This window comes from Manduca sexta, chromosome 16, assembly GCF_014839805.1.
Source record: "Manduca sexta isolate Smith_Timp_Sample1 chromosome 16, JHU_Msex_v1.0, whole genome shotgun sequence".
Taxonomy (NCBI): domain Eukaryota; kingdom Metazoa; phylum Arthropoda; class Insecta; order Lepidoptera; family Sphingidae; genus Manduca; species Manduca sexta.
Window position 1 is genome coordinate 3,305,069 of NC_051130.1, and position 16,573 is coordinate 3,321,641.

Genomic DNA, 16,573 nt, shown 5'->3' on the forward strand with positions numbered 1-16,573 from the left:
TGACATTTTCAGTTCAATTTATTTTACTTAATTATAAGATCGTATACGTTTCTGTTAATATAATGTTAGCAGAAATAATTTCTAAATATTTTCTCGAAAATTTGTAAATATTCTAATTGGGTATAAAACGTTTAAAATATCTTCATAATTTCAAATTTGAAATAATATTGGCGTTGGTATTTCATATATTAAGGTTTTAATTCAAATACAATTTCACAATTTCAACAAAACGATTTAATCTAATTTAAATGGTATTGGAATTATAGCGCGAATAAATAAGACGAAACTGTGGAATTCTTAATAGTGATTTGTAATATTTTTATTGGAGTGACGTCATGTTTGCCATCCATGCAGTCAGTGACGGGACCGCACCGTGTCACGAAAACAAACATTATGCAAATGTGTAGTTAGACTTCTAAAAAGAACTTTGTTGAATAAAAGTCCTGCTGTGCACTTTTAGGGATTAAATATTGCATAGGTATACTATTTCGTCTATTTGTCCCAAATTTTAACCATATCGAGTAGTTCTACATTTACTATTAAAAAACATCCAAATATGTTCATATTTTTTTAAAATTTAGAATACAATCCAGCCATTGTTATAGCAGCAGTTATTTATGTCTTTTTTATGCGTGCACACAAAATCGACTCTGAAAATAATATGTGACGTGGCATCCAGATAAAATATCGAGTTATTTTTATTCTTTTTTAAGTGAAACGTTCATTGCGACGGGTTTCGGTTGTTGGCGTGGCAACACCTGAAGCCGGTATATATTTTATTAAAAAGGTTTTTTTAATTTTCATATTTTGTTTTAAATATTCAATTTTTATGCAATATATTTTTTTTAATTAATCATCCTTTCACGCATTTTCTATACGAAGTAGTTTTGACATTTCATATCTGCGAGGCGTTTCGCGACAGCTTATTTCTTTTTTCTAACCATAACAGAACCGTGAGCAAAAATTCAAGTAAATTTAAATGCGGAAAGTTTAACCTCCTTTTTTATAAAACTTTTGCAGCAACACCACTTAGAAGGAGTATCGGCTATTAAAATGGCGTGTTAACTGCGTCCTTGGCGCCGGTGGGGCCGCGGTCAGGGGTTGCGGAAATGCGCCAATTATACTCCTCGGCCATCGCTGTTGTTTCTGTTACGATTTTTAACAAGCTTTTGATTGCGGTTTTGCCTGAGCGAGGTCTATGTTACATGGTGGCGAAGTACACATAGAGAGAGAAAAAAAAAGAGAAAAAATGATTTTTTTTTTTTTATAATAACTGTACCTTATTTTAAATTACTTTAAAAGCCCATCTTATATACTGCCATAAATTTTCAGATTCGCAAACTAGAAGCCGTTGGCTATACAAACCGAAGCTCGAAACTATGGTTTTCAATATTTGAAATACCTCAGAAAAATCTGTACACGATCTATCGAACAAAAGGCTCTCAGAATGGAAATGTCCACGGATATAAGGTGTGTGGTGCACGACGAATATTTAAAGGAATAACATACTGTATGAAACATGTTCGGCATTACTTTGTGTCAAAAATTCGATATTGTTTTTATTGACTAGTTTTCATATGCGGCTACACTTTAATCTGTTTACGAAATAAAATTCTATTCGTTCGCAAAACTGGCCTACGTTAATCCGAGGTGTGTGGTTACACTATATATTTTTTTATATGTACACGACTTAGTGACCGCACTGCACCAGATGGTCAGTGGAGTGGGGTCCAATAAAATGTCGACTGGCGAGGGTTGATTACCCCTGGGCAGTCGACACAATTATGCTGGCCTGTTGGAACCGGATATACACAGGCTGATTCCGGAACGCGACACACTTACGTGGGTCTCTTTGCCGGGTTTTAACACCTTGTGTACGGTGGTTGCTATGCGTGCGGATATAAAATATATCACCATCAGCAAATTATTTATGTTATATCTTTTGAAAAGAGGAATAAATTATCTGCTATATCTTTTGAAAAGAGGAATAAATTATCTGCGAAAGTTAATTTCAATATTTATTTATATTGTTGCTATGACTTTTGTATTTGGTCGTATTATGTTTAACGAGCAGCACTCTCGCAGAACTCGTAAATCGGCCTTTATCCGCGTGCCAAATTTCATCCCAATTCATACATTGGTTTATGTGTTAATCGTTAACATCCAGACAATTCCAAAAACCTTTACATTATAATAGGATTAAAGGGATGATACCAACTCATATTTTACAATATAAAGATGAGTACCCCACGCTCCGCAAGACTACAATGGCCCAGTCTAGACGTCCACAGTGCGCATAAATCTGGAGTACTCAGTGTCTTCTGAAGATAGACATTTTTCTGCATATAGATGACCTTCTTCACCTAGAGTGCATTGAATATGAGGAATCTCTACAGCTAATTTTAAACACGAATGGACTTTAGAAATTGGAAACAACTTTTGGATTATAGTGCTTTATAAAAATTCTTATTTGCAACAATTTGTAAACATAATTGTAAGCTATGTGATGTGAAATAAAACACTGATTGTTTTGTTCGGTCGCAGTTGCAGTAGAACTGGTTAAGTCCAAAATTAATAAGATAGCTGATTTGGTTGTTTTCGGACAGTGATGATGGGCATTTCTGTCAGTAGTAACCTATCCATTGTGGATTCCAAGAAACAAATATGCAGTCTTATAAAAAATTCGCAAAGCTATGCTTAGTTAAAACACAAATTTAATCGCTCAGCTGTAAGTCAAAACCTGTCATGTTGCCTCTTAATAATGTTACAACTAGGAAATCGGTGATGTTTTTGACAGCTTTTTAAGCAATTCTTAACTAACTCTTAACGCTAAAATAAGTTTATAAGTAAGATTAATTGTGTTTAAAGGACATATTTTTAATAATGCATCAAGTCGACGAGCGCAGTCACTGAACTAGGCACGCTGGTTAAAGAGTTTCTTAATGTAAAGTTCTCGCTAATATTACTTTTAAAAATATACCCTTGAATTTCTTATCTTGCCATACACAAAACTTCGCATCCATTGTCTAATTTTACTAAATTCATTGTATTCAAACTCATTATTCGAGGGTTAGGGCAAATATTTCCGGGGTCAGAAATGATCCTCTTAATGATATATGTTAATAAACCCAATTAAGGCGGGTGGGTCATCTTCGCTTCAGTGGATTTGATGAAAGTTATTTATGCCTTTATGTTTGTCCTGACTAAAGGATATTTCATTAGTTGCCTTCCCATTAGTCAGTTTATGTTTTGCGTCCATTTATCTGTCGACCTTCTATTGGACTCTACTCCAAGTACCATCAGGTGCAGTTGAGTCACTTTGTCGTGCAAGTACTAAAAAACTGACTTATGAGAACATTTTATTGATGGTGCTGTCACTATTTATTGACTATCGTAGCGTTGCAGATGATGGATATGTCGTATCTGTTGTTACATAAAAACACAGCCATTCACGTTAACGTTTGGATTACTTTAGTCTTTTTTCTGTAACAAGGTTCCTTCTATATAGGTTCTAACGCAATGTCGATTTCTGCAGTCAGGCTTTATATAAACTCTACCGTTTTCCAGTTTGAAGGGCATTGTCAGTAAATAGGTATTGTGCGACTTATCTATGTTGATAGGATGCAGGAAGTGCAATGCGTTATCGCATAACACTTCGAAATTCAAAATTTTTCATGAAGTCACCATTATTCATAACGTTTGCCATTGAACGAGCGACTTACTTATCTTAAATATTATTCATACAGATACTCACCAATAAGCCTCGATGGCTTAGTTGTATTGCATTACGATATTCGCTCTGAGGTCCCGAATCCTGGGTCGGGCAAAATGTTATTGGGTTTCTCTCTCAATATCAACCCAGAGTCTGGAATTTAGGCCCGATATGGTGATGGGCTCGCTCTCTATCATATCATGGGACGGACCACGCTGTGAAAAATAGATGCCATTGTTGCATTTTTGCCTACTCCTGGGATAACAAGTGATTTAGTTTTGTTTGTAAACTAATAAGCTACTACGTCATAACTAATATAATCAGTAATCGACTAAAGTTCGCGTCATAATAAAGCAAAAACTATTTAATCTCATCAGCTCTTCATATTTCGCTGAGATGAAGTCCATTATGATTAACCAGAAAACTTGAACGGACAATAAATTAGTTTAACGTCCAATTTCCTCCGCTCAGCATTTCAAAGTTTGCATCTTCAGTTATTTTTGGTTTTTTGCCAATCCCATTGCAGGTTTGTGTGCCGCATTCGCGATCATAAATGCGGATTTATCGCTTCGTAAACATTTAAGAATATCTTGTACATGGTTGGAAATTATTTAGATTTGTATTTCTTTTTTGGGGTCTTTCATGCCTTGTTAAGTGACGGGACTTTCTTTTTCACTTTCCATCTCCCTGATAAGTGACTTTTTATTAGGTATTTTTTATTTTCGGTCTTTTTCAATTTTCGGTGCTAAATATGTTTTTGTTAGTTGATTACTTTGTGACAGGTAAAGTTGGTGATCGAAATATTAAAACTAAATGTGCAGTTTGTTAGAAAATATTAATTAAATGTCACTAACAGGTGCTAGTCGAAATAAATTTTGCGAAATATGAAGTTAGACGTTTAAAATGTCAAAATGATGTTATTAACGTGCAAGTAACAATGGCTTTATTTTTTAGTTTCTATTTTTTTATTTAATTCGTAATTCTGGATCTATCTAAACTTACATATGACTAAATTTTAACTCGATCAATCTGAACTCATATGCTTATGTTCTTTCAATTTATAATTTATATTAACAAATTAATATGTCTTGAGGATCAAAATTGCGTTTTATGTATTTGCTTTTCGTTTTATGTAAATGTATATTAGCAGCTCAGGACAAAGGACTTCATGTTCATGCAAAGTTTATGGAATTAAAATAATTTGTATAATACCGAATTGAATACATTATTTTGTAAATGTATTTCTTATTTAGGGTTATTACCCAAGACGTCATATCCACCCAATTCTATAAACGTTTATTTATATTCTCTCAAAGTTTTCTTAAAAATGCTTTCCAACATTTCTTCTTTAATAACTCATGACCAACAGTAACATTGTTAAAGATGTTATATCCACCGAATTGCATCGCAAAGGCACGTTGATCCTCAAATTCCTATCGATAAACTTAGATTGCGGTACATACTAAACCCGAGGGATATACAACCGGTATGTTTATAAACAATTCCTATTCACACTACAGCTATTACTTTTGTATTCTATTATTTCCGTCCCTTTCACTCCAACATTCAATTGTATGCTAAAACGAAACAGATGCAGAATGACAATAATGCAAGCTTGCGATATGCAGAATAAACCCGTTGATGGTTTACGATTTGTAAGGGAGCGAATGAGATGGAAATATGTAACGCTTTGGTTTAGTCGGTGGTGGACGGACATGCGCGAGAGTTGATTTAACTGTGCGAATAGTGATTTTAGTATAGTGTAAGAAATATTAGTAGTAGTGACGAATATGTGAGAGATGTTAGTGGCGTGTATGTTCATAATTGGTTTAATTAATTATACCATTGTACGAGTTAGGAATGTCTTGTGTAGTGAAATACATAAAGGTAAGTTTGATTATTGTTTAGTTGATATAAATCATCATTATAGGGAGAATCTGGGACTAATTATCGTAGAAGTTACTAGGTGTAGTTCAGGTATGGATCCGCTTGGGTAGATGCCGATGTCTACCAGAGCAATAAAGATCGCCGGATTTATGCCTGCCTTGCTAAATATACATCAGCTAGGGTCTGGGGCTGTAGTCAGGAAGCTTTTCTACAATCGGTAACGCTGTTATGAATGAAAAATGAAAAATAATAAATATTTAACACAAAGGATTTTGCTATACAACAAATGTACTAAATATGTATTTTACAGTAATGTACGAAATTAACTGTATTGAAAACGGACACATTAGGCAAGTCTGTATCGTGAGGTCTCGTGAGATCACTCAGAATTGCTTTTTACCACAATTAGACAAAGATTTCTATGGTAACCTAAAATGATATATTATATGTACATCATCATCAACATAATTCCCTAGCGATAGACTAACAGTTATGTTGTTATCATTTTTATTAGCTAGTAGCTAATAAAAATGATAACAACTTATCGCTTGTAGAAAGCCATCTTGACTTAGGAATGTATTAGGGATTTTTACACCATCAATAAAAGCCAATGATATTTTATAGGAGCTGGGCAAAGTCGCTTCACTGCACTGATGTTAAACGGATTGAAACCCAAAGAAAAGGATGACCAAAATACATGCATCTTCATACAGCAGGACAGTCATGCCGTCCAGCATAATTACTTCTTCACGTTCCGCTTGAAGGACCTCAAGTTAGGAAGGAGGGGACATTTATGGCAAACACATACCCAATTATAGGTGTATAGCTTTAAATGAAATCGCCTGCCGTTGAAACTGCCCATATGGGAGTATTTATGAGCAGTTTATAGCGTATTGTCGATGCAGTTACATTTTATGCATTGCGCGCTCGTAACAATGCCGCAGTGGAACCAACGCCATTGTAAATATCGAAATACGGTTACAATATCATTACAAAGTTTAAGCTTTATTGATTTTCACTAGCGAAGTGTAGAAAGGTAATAGATTGTTATGTGACCATCGCAGAGACTTTAAAAGAATAGAAAGAAAGGTAATATAAAAGAAAAGAAATATAGGAACGGTAATATAGACTGGCAAGTATAAAAGAAAAGGAAAATAATAACGGTGATATAGACGGGTGGATTTCGAGTGAACATCGCCGATGGTTCATAAAATAAAAGAGCAATAAAATGTAAGAAATGTAAGCAAGAAACGAAAAAGAATTTTAGTTAAAATCACATATTGCTAGGAAAAATAAGAGAAAATAGAGATGACGTACACGTTATATCGTACTTATATTATAAACCCCACCAACATTGCCTAGTCTACGTGTCGTTTTCCGGAAACAGCCTGTATATATCCAGCCTAACATGCCGGCATAATTGTATCGACTGGCGAGGGATAATCATCTCTCGTCATACGCGCTAACTGAAACCCACCACTTACCATCAGGTGCAGAGGTCACTTAACCATGCGCGTATAAAGAAAAAACTCCTGAATATGTTCAGAGGTTTGGATGTTTGACTTTTAAATGCAACGGGAAATTTGGTGCATAGATAGATCATGGTCTTAGCCACGACCGCGAATAAATTCGGCTACGTTTAACTTGGAAAAGTCAAAAATGAGATTTAGGTACTAGGTAGGGCGTTTGATACAGTTTGTGCTGTGAACAATAATAATAATAATATCAGCCCTGTATTATATACTTGCCCACTGCTGAGCACGGGCCTCCTCTACTACTGAGAGGGATTAGGCCTTAGTCCACCACGCTGGCCTAGTGCGGGTTGGCAGACTTCACACACCTTCGAAATTCCTATAAAGAACTTCTCAGATGTGCAGGTTTCCTCACGATGTTTTCCTTCACCGTTAAAGCGAACAATAAATTCACAAAGAATACACACATGATTTTTTAGAAAAGTCAGAGGTATGTGCCCTTGGGATTTGAACCTGTGGACACTCGTCTTGGCAGTCCTGTGAACAATACCTAGTTGTAAATATCAAAGTATTATTTTATTGCCTAAGTATGCAAACGTGCAAGCGGTCTACCTAATGGTAAGCGGTATCCTCCTCCCATAGATTTATACAATGCCAGGGGCACAGCTAAGCCGCTGCCTACAGGAGATCAAGTATGATTAAAATGAAATATTTACAAGTCCCTGTAGGATTACTCCTAACCACAAACTTAGTTCACAATTTAACATATTTGCATTAAATATCTCATAGATAGCCCTTAATTATTCATCCGTTAAACTAGTGCATTAACAAGGGCAAAGTTCGCGAACATACCGCGATGTGGTGCAGATTGTTCTCTAATTACTTGATGCGGTTTTACCACTTTAACGGTTAGCCGTGGAGAAATAGGGTTTCTTTTCTATAAATTGTGATTGGCAATAAAGGTGTTAAAAAAACGGTTAAATATTTGTGATATGATGTTGGCCAACATGTTTATAATTATAAATTATTCTAAATTCAAAATTAAGTTATTCTAAATTGTTGGTTGTACAATTATGAAATTTTAAATTTAGAACGAAATTATGTTGTTTTGTATTCGGACGGTACTATAGTAATATTTTCTAAATTTAAAATGTAGCCTTGCGTAGTTATACATAAGAAGGTTTTTTACGATAATTTGTCTGTAAAGCGAAATTTCTGTCTGACCTATATCTTAGAAAATTTCTAAGGGGATCACACTGTCGTAAAACTAATTAGAATTGTTACAACTATCCCTCTCCTCCGTGGGATGGTATTACTGACGTCACATTAAGACTAAAACTTTTTCTTTTAAACATTCCCTTCGTACATTGTTCTCTTTGTTTGAGTTAAAGAAGTATTTATCTAACTTTTAATGGTCTCGTGAATTAAACTGAAAATAAGTTCGTCATTTGCTAAATGTTCTGTTCATTTATTTATAGTTGAAATAGTGTAGTTTACGAACTAAATAACTGTCATGTACAGTCAGCTACAAAAGTAGATGAACAAATTCAAAACTTTAAATCGCCGATACATGTTAAGTCTAATAATAATAAATAAATCTTTATGTGAAGTAAATTAAATGCCTATTGTTTTATTTTTGTGAAAAAATATGGTCAAGAATATTATAAAAGTACTTATTTGGTAGACTGTACCTAACCTGAACTTAAAATGTAGCCGCTGGAGGGGTTAATGTGGTTACATGACTGAAAAAAATTACTTTCCTTTCTATCTACAAACCTTATTAATTTCATCCAATTTATATTATGTACAAAGTCAAATTTATTTAAAAAATATAAATTATCAAACAACAAGTTATTATTGCATAATCGTAATCAATTGCTACTATGTACACTTTGCAAGGAAGTTCCAAAGATTCCGGAAACAATACAAAGATTAATCTTTGTTCGGGGAAATAAGATCGCCTCTAAATCTCTGCCGACACTTCGGAAGCGTTCCGACTTTCGATATTATTTCCGCGTAGTAAAGTAGTTTGATCGTTCGTTGTGTTTACTCTATAGTTCCAATCTTGCATGAGGAAAGTCCAAAAGCAAATGAAGGACCTCGTTCATTATAAGGATAGTTTAAGGTGTGTTTTTTATTGCTTTAGTGACGAAGCGAGCTTGCCGTTCGCCTGATGGTGAGCGATACGACCGCCCATAAACAGTAGAAACACCATCCAACTCCTTGAATTACAAAGTATTGTTGGTGTTCCACTGCGCTCGCTATCCTTAAACGTGAGATGTTAAGTCTTATTACCTCCAGTACTTAAACTGGCAACAATGTCCTTTAAACCGGAACACAACAGTGACTACACACTGCTGCTTGGCGGCAGAAATAGACATTGCGGTGGTACCTACCCAGGAGGACTCTCACATATGAGAGACCTACCACCAGTGTATTCTGATAGTCTGTTGTTATTCCAAAACTAAGAAACGAATGATACCATGCTATTTAAGGCGATACGCAGACGCCTTGATAAATAATCAATAATAGTGATGATTGCTTTAACTAAATTACTAAACTCATCAATATACCTTGTTAAAATAATCAATAATAGTAATAATTGATTGCTTCAATTAAATTACTAACCAATATAGCAACTTGACATTATGAATGGCAGATTTGGATCATTCTCAAGAAGTCTAAAACAATTCATATTTACCCGCATTTTTAGTCATATATTTTTAAGTTACACTTATACTACTTTTTTGTTTCAATTTTTTGACTATACACAGTACTCAATAGTCTTAATTTATTTTAGTCTGCACTTTAAGTAATTAACTAGTATAAGGGCGCAATGTTTAGGAATACAATCTAGTTTTTATGCTTGTATATTTTATAATTAGCTTTAAAAATAAAATAAAACTGTCGGTTCCATAATTGAAATACTCTCATTTGCAACCAATTTGTGTGCAGCAACCACGCTGTCATCATCGACGCTTGCTTTCTTGTGACCGTATAAGTGAGTTATTGATAGAACAATAATTGACAATATTGTTGAATATTATGTAGGTTGGTGTATCTTATTACAAATATATTATTTTTTTAAACGGACGCGCCAAAGTGACCCCTCTGCACTTGATTGTAAGTAGAGGGTCCAATAGAAAGTCGACTGACGAGAAAAGATTAAGAGGAAGGATGGAAACTCACTAGAATGAGCGGAGAGGAGGCGAATTATTCGTGAGCCCTTATACGCCTCGATGTGAAGTTTCAAAAGATATACATACTGAACTGTGTGCCTAGGGCCGCGGAAAATGTCCACCTGTGCATGGGCATCAGTGTGAAGACTTAACGCACAAGAATAGTCTGGGGGCAGTTTGTAGGGCCGCGGCAAATGTATTTCCGTGCATGGGCGTGCATTGGGTATAACCTAACCTAACCTAACGCATAAGAATTGTTTCGGAGGGCAGTGTTAAACCATCAACTTTACTGGACCACGGAAACAACGGCCTCTTGTTGACTGATTTGGTTGAAAACAGCAATCGGTTGCAGCCTTGTTGCTGTGAGCCGAACGTCGCGCGCAAACGTGCGGTTAAGTGCAGCCGCGATGGTTGCGGTCAGGTCCAGCTTTCATAGATAGGGCTGTGTCGTACAACTTTGAATTTTAATGGTATTATTAAATGTGAGTAATTTGAACATTTCGATTAAAACTTCTTTACTGTCGCTTGACTTGGTGAATAAGCTGATGAATGCGTGATGAGAGCGTTATGGAAAGTGTGATCGGGCGAGGCGGACGAAAGTTGAGAGGGAGATACTAGTTAGTGAAGATAAAAAGAGAGAGTTATATGTTTATATTAGATGGAGCTAAAGAAGGTTTACTGAAGTCGTGTGTCTAAAGCACATTCGTTTTTCGTGTAAAAACAACGGCAATGCCTTCAAAGATGTCGAAGGTATTTAGATATAGGATTATTTATCATAGGCGTTATAATTAAATTTTCTCTTAGTTTGTATCTGCAGTTTTCGAAACTATGCAACTCTTTATAAAGTTAACTTTTGTTATTAATGTTCCATGGAACTACTATTAATACAAATTTAATAATGTTCCTCAGTGGCTGAAATATAGTGAAGTTTTTACATCTAGACATGAAAATCTCGCTGCCTTGGAAAACTAACAATATATAATTTCCATCGCTGGCACGGCACCGTCGGCTTCCAAGTGCCAACTTGTGAAAAATGTTAGGTATCACGAAATAAAACTGGGTGTTATTTTTATATTATGATATGTTATTAAGGAACGTTCTGTTATTTTTAAATTATCGTTATCTATTTTGCTAAAAAACTATGCGGAATTAAACTAATTTTTCGGATTCTATTGTGGTTTTTTGTTTTTTATTTTTCTCCCGACGTTTCGAAGACTTTGCAGCCTTCATGGTCACGGGGGGGACTGAGGTGTTGTTCATCCGCAAAGTCAAAGTTACAATATCTACCTACATATTACAATTATACAACTTTTTAAATTTTTAGCTGTTGGTGGTCCGATCTACGCAGAATGAGCTCACAGTGTCTTGAAGTCTGGCAGCCGGTCTTTTGGGTTCCGATTTAATTAAATGTAGAACTGGATCCCAGGCTTGTGCAAGCTTCCAACCATCTTCCCTATTGAAATTAGGATGTTTTTAATTTCAATAGCCTCGCGAATCATCCTGGGCAGGAATCGGTGTTCTTTGGCGAGGATTTGTGGCTTGTCTAGTCGCAGATAATGATTGGCGCCTCCTTCAGAGTGTTCAGCGACTGCAGACTTCGTCGAGCGTCGGTGTTTCACGTCAGCTATATGTTCTTTTACGCGGGTCCCTATATTTCTTTTGTTTGCCCGATATAAGAGAGGCCACAGTTGCAATCTATTTTGTATACTCCCGGTTCTTGTAGAGGTATATGACACTTGACAGGTGGTAAAAAATTGACTAATCTTCTTAGGCGGCTTAAAATAAGTTTTATGGCAGCACGCTTCAGGATGTAGCCAATCTTGTCGGTGACTCCTCTTACATATGGTAATACAACCGGAACACGTTCAACTGTGGCTGGTTTCACTCGGTTTCTGTGACGGCGGCGTGGAATTTGGAGCTTGTTGTCTCGCAGTACTTGCTTGACATGTTGCAGCTCAGCGGCCAGGTGTTTCTCGTCACAGATTCCTTGTGCTCTCTGAAACAAAGATTTGCCCACGGTAGCTAACTGTTTTGGATGGTGATGAGATTCACCGTTCAGATATTTATCAGTATGGGTCTGTTTCCGATGCACAGTATGACTTAAGGTCTGATTAGGATTACGGATGATTAAAACATCTAAGAAAGCAAGAGATTTATTCTGTTCTAACTCCATAGTAAATTGGATTTTTATTATTGATGGAGTTGAGGTGATTTAAAAATGCAGTTACTTTATCAGATGGTAAAATTGTGAAAGTATCGTCTACGTACCGTTTATAAAACCTTGGAGTGACCGGGGCTGTACTCAGGGCTGTCTCCTCGAAGTCTTCCATAAATATATCGGCGACTACCGGAGATACAGGGAGCCCATCGCTACCCCCTCAACTTGTACATAGAACTGATTATTCCACAACATATAGCCAGATGTAAAGGCAATGTTGGAGTAGTTCTGCATATTCTACAGGAATGTTATTCTCTGCCAACTTCTTAGATACAATTCTGATGCAATCTTGTACTGGTAAGCTCGTAAAGAGAGACTGGACATCAAAACTGACCATAGTTTCATTGTCAGCTAATTTTAGGTCTTTAATATCGCTGACAAATTGGTATGAATCCTTCACAGACGCTCTAGTGTTTCCTCTAAGTGGTGAAAGCACTTTTGCTACGTGCTGAGCCAATCTGTAGGTTGGTGTGTCGATCTCACAATGGGACGTAACGGAGCATTTAATTTGTGTATTTTCGGTAACCCATACAGTTTAGGCGGTTTTATATCGGGATCATCATGGATATTTCGGCCTTTAAAATTTCGTCATATTAAATTTTAAAGGCCGAAATATCCATGATTATTAATTATTTTTACGTTTTTCTTTCAACTGCGAGAACTAATCACTAACTAGACGTGAATTTAAATTCTTTACTTGCCAATACTTGTTTAGTTACCCAGATTAAAGGTGAAACAAAATGTATGAAAATGGACCTTGAGGTATCGCCTTAACTAAAAGAGTTATCTTCAGACATACTAAACGTTAGAATTGAATGCCTTTTATCTTTTTTTCATATCTTAACAATCTTTTTATTTTTAACTAAGTTTTCGCAATAATAGAGAAATACTTTTTTGTTCAATCGAAAGATGTCGATGACACTTAAATATATAAAAAGACTTAAACTTAACAAAAACAACTTGGAGCAAGAAAATTTACAAAATATATTGGCACGTTGCTAGACGGGAGAAAAAAATGGTTATCACGCTATCGTAATCTGTCTTGATAAACATTTTGAAGTGAACAATCTGATGGTGGCAATTGTTGACACGTTCTGATGTTGAAAAGTGTTTCACGTATAGATAATACAAATTAACGGATTTTTAAAATCATTTGATTTTTTTTGTCGCCAGATAAAGAGAAAGAAATAGAAGAGCGTATTCCCATCTAAAACACCGGCAATGTATCGCTATGCCCTCTGATATTGCAGATGTTCATGGGCGGTGATCACTTACCAATAGGTGAACAGTATGCTCGTTTGCCCCCTATAGCATAAAAAGAAGATAATATTTATCAAATGATTTTAACTGATAAAATGTTTTCAATAATAAAATAATAAAAATATATACCATAGCACAATAGCACAAGCACAAAAACAGCATATTTATAGCACAAGAATAAAATGTCTCAAGTCGATCGGGATTTGAATTTATGTCATAGCACATTGATACATTGTGAGATAATGATTTCTTATGTTTACACGAATGTTAGACATTAAAATTATAAACTATTTTTCGGATTTTGTCGCGGTTTTAATATTTTAGTTTTATTTCTATTTGTAAAATGTAGGAAGATAATATTGTAACTTTGACTTTACGGATGAACAACACCTCTGTCCCCCCCGTGACCATGAAGGCTGCAAAGTCTTCGAAACGTCGGCAGAAAAGTAAAATATTAAAGCCGCGATAAAATCCGAATAATAATTTAATTTTAACATTGTGAAATGTCTTAACTCGACCCAGATTTGAATTTGTGACGTAGCACAGTGATGTGTGGGTAAGCAACGAATCCCGAATCTTGTCTTCCAAAAAGTAATGTAATCTAATTCCGAGGGCGAAACGTTCGGTTTACGAAGTTTCAGTTGGAAATTAGAAAATTTCAGATGTCTCGTCCTCAATTTCGCAATGTATATTCGTATTAATAAAATTATTTCCCGAACAAAATGGTACACGTCACCCAAATATTTGGGACGAACGTTATACTACCTAAATATCAAGAAGCATATTTGATTTGATTTTACATTTTTTTTTTGATATTGTAACTTTGACTTTGCGGATGGCCAATACCTCAGTCCCCCCCGTGACTATGAAGGCTGCAAAGTGTTCGAAACGTCGGGAGAAAACCAACTATCTATCAACTATCATCTCGCATTATTCAACACTCTCTGGTAAAGAAGTTATCAGGTTAAGTGGGGTCACATTACCGAGCTCGAGTTAAGAAAAATCAATTTCTAATTTATTTTAGATAATGTAGGTAACAAGATACTAGGTCAACATAGGAAAAACAAGGTTGCTACAAATGAAAACGTGTTTCGCTGCCAAAATCGATACCGTCACTTGTTGCAGATATGTTGGCTGATAAAGGCGACTTTACATTGGAGAATTATTGTCTTTGTTTTGATCCATGATGAGTCTGTTGAGGATTAGTGTCTAATTTTAGGTTAGAAAAAAGCAGTTAAGATCGCTATTTGTCACTCTATATGTTTTTATTATAATTTTAAATATGTTTCTGTGTAAAAAAGAGTGAATAAGCAATTAGTCAAGCTGGCATGATTGTGCCGATTATCAAGGGATACATGATCCGTTATCTTCAGCTGGTAGACATTTTGGGATGGCTTGGCCTTCACTTCACTTACCTAATACAGGCGCAAGGATGTCACTGCATTTTAATTAGTTATAAAAATACTTAAGCTATTTTTATCTGTACGTTCTAGTTGTAGCTTGGTGAAATTGTTCTATTTATGCTTCCAGACATTGGTGCAAGATTTTTGTGATCTAGTTTGGAGGTTAGTCAGTAATTACTAGGCAATAAGACACAACATTTAATAATGCACTATAATGGACGTACGCATGCGCCGTCCATTGTTTTGCAGTTAGGTGTAACTACATGTAGGAACTTGGGGATTACCATCAGGCCAAGACTCTTCATTCTGTTTTACATATAGCTCATAGCTCCGTTCGTTAAGGCCGTTTTTGGGGTAAAATGCACTCCAGAGCCTAGGATTAGTGAAAAAAATTGTAGAATATAATCACTAGTTTTAAAGGATAGTGTGTTTAAACAAACAAATAACCTCTTTACCTTTATATAATAGTATGTTAGTACATGCTTGTTCACTGTATTATAATAGCAGTTTTGTATTTACTGTCTGCTAAGTACGGACCTTTCTAACACTGTGAGGGTTTAGGCGTCAGTTAACCATGAATCTTGTAATGATGTTTTTTTATTGCTTTGAATGACGAGACGAGATTGCCTTTCGCCTGATGGTAAGCGATGCGACCGCCCATGAACAGTAGAAACACCATCCAACATCTTGAATTACGAAATATTGTTTGGTATTCCACTGCGCCCGCCATCCTGAGACATGAGATGTTAAGTCTCATTATGTCCAGTAGTTACACTGGCTACAATTTCCTCCAAACCTAAACACAACAGTGACTACACACTGCTGCTTGGCGGCAGAAATAGTGGTTTAGTTCGGGTTGTTCAGGTTAGGCCTTACAGCTTTTTTCAATAAACGATCCCAATCTCAATCTTCAATCCGATTCCGAAAATTAACTAATCAAAATAACTCATTTGTAAGCATGTCAGAATACTTTGTTCTGATTGGTTCATTTTTGAAAAGATCGAAAAAGGGGTGGGGATACTTTATTGAATTTGACAGTTAGGTTTATTGACATTGGCGGTTAGTCTCCTATACTGACCTAGTGTGTTATATTCTTTTTTATGGTGGAGCACTACACTCATCTAATATGAAATCTTCTTAACACATGCGTTACACGTATGATTAATAGCAATTCCGCATCGTACTATTATTTTTTATTCAACAAACCGATAGCTAGTTCTGGTGTATCGTCAGATTTTAATAAACGATCGTAACTCCTACCTGTGTGGTTTGTATTTACAGCGAAAAAGGCGCAATCTGAATTTGCAAGATTTTGAATAAACTTTATGATTACACATGCTTTTATCAATATGAAGAGCGATGGCGAAGGCTCCACAGAACCCCATTCCTGTCGGCTTCCCTTGCATTATTTATGTAAAATCGAATTTATGTATATTATTAGG

General features: G+C 35.6%; 1 protein-coding gene and 1 long non-coding RNA gene across 9 annotated transcripts in view; both read left to right on the plus strand.

Annotated features, from left to right (window-relative positions):
• Nucleotides 1-16,573, plus strand: part of LOC115447351 (transient receptor potential cation channel trpm) — a 266,806-nt gene that overhangs the window by 93,601 nt on the left and 156,632 nt on the right. The window lies entirely within an intron of this gene.
• LOC119189527 lies at nt 1,960-6,942 on the plus strand. Its single transcript, XR_005112451.1, has 2 exons — nt 1,960-5,599; nt 6,224-6,942. It is a non-coding gene; the product is annotated as an uncharacterized LOC119189527 (long non-coding RNA).